Source organism: Anneissia japonica, unplaced genomic scaffold (assembly GCF_011630105.1).
Source record: "Anneissia japonica isolate Jap-2015-1 unplaced genomic scaffold, ASM1163010v1 scaffold288221_len503873_cov180, whole genome shotgun sequence".
Taxonomy (NCBI): Eukaryota; Metazoa; Echinodermata; class Crinoidea; order Comatulida; family Comatulidae; genus Anneissia; species Anneissia japonica.
The window spans coordinates 55,255-57,644 of NW_022686204.1; the positions used below are offsets into that span (position 1 = coordinate 55,255).

The 2,390-nt window shown below is 34.9% G+C and overlaps 2 protein-coding genes across 2 annotated transcripts in view; one reads left to right on the top strand and one right to left on the bottom strand.

Annotated features, from left to right (window-relative positions):
• Nucleotides 1–121, bottom strand: part of LOC117113741 (ankyrin and armadillo repeat-containing protein-like) — a gene marked incomplete in the record, with an annotated part of 17,294 nt that extends 17,173 nt beyond the window's left edge. The window contains 1 exon segment of the mRNA XM_033257186.1: nucleotides 15–121.
• Nucleotides 122–1,994: 1,873 nt separating this feature from the next.
• Nucleotides 1,995–2,390, top strand: part of LOC117113749 — an 11,810-nt gene continuing 11,414 nt past the window's right edge. The window contains exon 1 of the mRNA XM_033257197.1: nucleotides 1,995–2,081. The gene's annotated coding sequence lies outside the window, so the exon portion shown is untranslated. The remainder of the gene's footprint in view (nucleotides 2,082–2,390) is intronic.

Consider the following 2,390-nt stretch of genomic DNA (forward strand, 5'->3'; position numbering starts at 1 on the left):
ACAATAAATCCCACCGAAAAGCCTTCATTGTGTCGTGGTGAAATTTCTGTGACCCAATCCCTGTCCATCAACACAGATCCGAAACTTCATTCACCATTCTGGACCTAATGCCTGACGGACGCTATCGCTATAGATAATTACTAATCAACTCAACGTTCCCTCACCAAAGAACTTGAGAAATAATAGCAACCGCAGTCACTATACAGTAATCAATAATTCATAAGATTTGAAACAAGAAACTCTTCAGATCAATACCTTGCAACGACTTTATGTGCGACACCTGACAAGCCGAACGACTCGTATTGTGTTGTGATAAAATACTGTACATTCTTAGTGCGCCGAATCACGGCTTCACAGCGCCAGGCAACCAGTCATGATGTTCTCGATATAGTGCTGTAGTTGGATATGGTGCTACAAAAGAGTTTGACTCGAAAATGTACGTATAATATACTGTCCACGGCAAAAAATCTGAAAATCCTCAAAAAATTAAAAGTATAAAATTCTATTGACTTCCAACCAGCAACAGATCAAAAAAAAAGAGAAACCATTTAGCTGATTTACAAAACATTTAGTAGTTCAGCCTTGGGTAATATAGAAAAGATTTATTCAATTTTTTAAATACAGCATGTGGAAGTTAATATTAATTTATTTATGGAAAATTAAACGAAAATCAATAAATCAATATCGATCGTTCAGTTTATTTTTTTTTTAATTAAAGGCTGTCCCTACACAAGATTTATTCACATATCTTCTCCGGACTTTGCCTTAATTCTCATTTTATATTTCTTCTAAAATCATTTTATGTTATATAATGCATCATACATGCCAACTCCCATTTTGGCTGGGAGACTCCCATTTTGGTGACCTGAACAGGGACGTAGTGTGGTCCCATCTGGGTGATGAGAAAATTGTAAATGCGAATACAAAGAATCAGTGGCGTAAAGAAGGAGCCGTTTTGTGATGTACAGTATTTAAATGCCTTTTTTGCACAATTGAGTTTAATTTTGTATCGTGATTTGACAAAATAAGCGTAGGGCGTAATATTGTAATTAAGATAATACTTTGTTCGTCTGAAACTTAATTTCTAGCTAAAGTCAATTTAAGTAATGATATTTGATATTAATTAGTAAGGTAATTATCACAAAAAAATAAAATATTACTATAAATTTTATTATAACAATAAGAGCGTGATAACGTTTCTAGTATTTATTGCACCGTTTTTCTCCTGTGTAGATACCAGAGACCGTCTTAATGTCGCAATCCACTGGAACAAAAATGATAACATTAAATAGCAAAGCTTCCAGGACCCCATGTAATGGGAGACCCCCCCCCCCACCACACACACACATAGGCCAAGGCCCTTGGTGGCCAAATTCTCCAGTTTTTTAATAAAATGTTGGCATGTATGGCATTGAACGAAAACCGAATTGCGGATTTGTGCAAAAAATCAAATTTAGAAATACTAAAATAATTTATTATGAACAATTTTCTCAAAAAATTTTGAAATCACAGGAAGCACAGAGATTGGCCGATAATTTGAAATTATATGCTGATCATCTTTTCTATGGACTGGGATGATCTTGGCAATTTTGAGTTCTGGGACAACGCCGGTTATTAGTGATAAATTAATGTGCTAAGGGAGACTCAGAATAGGATGGATATCCAACACATTGTTATCAAATAAAAGGAAAAGGAACTGAAGTCTGAGGGCAATAAAGTAACGAATGGAACTTGAGAATGAGGAGGAGTATGGAGAAGTTGATAAACAAAAAATTAATGTGAAGGTGAAGGTCGTGGGTTTGGGACCGACAATGGGTCAATACCAAAAAAAAATAAAAAAAGAAAAAAATAGATATAGCGCACTCCATTGACACATTGCCCTTACAATGCTGCTCTGCAAATAGTACCTGCAACATTTTCTTACGTACGGTAATCCTATTCAACATTAATCAGTTAATGAACTATAGAGGGCGGCAAATACATATTTACGAGATCTTTTTAGCTAGGCACTGGAAATTTGATGGGCTCTCAAAATTGTGATATGAATGGTGATAATGCTATGACTATAGTGTCTGCAATATGTAAGTGATTTTCAACTGTTTGTCATACAGTAATGAATCTTAGCATATGATCTGATAGTCGCTGCTAGAAAGGAATCATTTTCATGTGCATCCTAGGCCTAGGATTGTGAGGCCCACCTACACTGTACAGTGCTAAGTAAATTGGACCAAAAGGACTGGGATGGGAAGTTCTATAATTGTAGATTTGGGAAAATCCCACAAAGGAGTGGCTTCTATTTTAATCAGCCTCTTATATACTTTATATAGGGCATATATATGTATATGTATATTTATATGTATATGTATATTTATATGTATATGTATATTTAT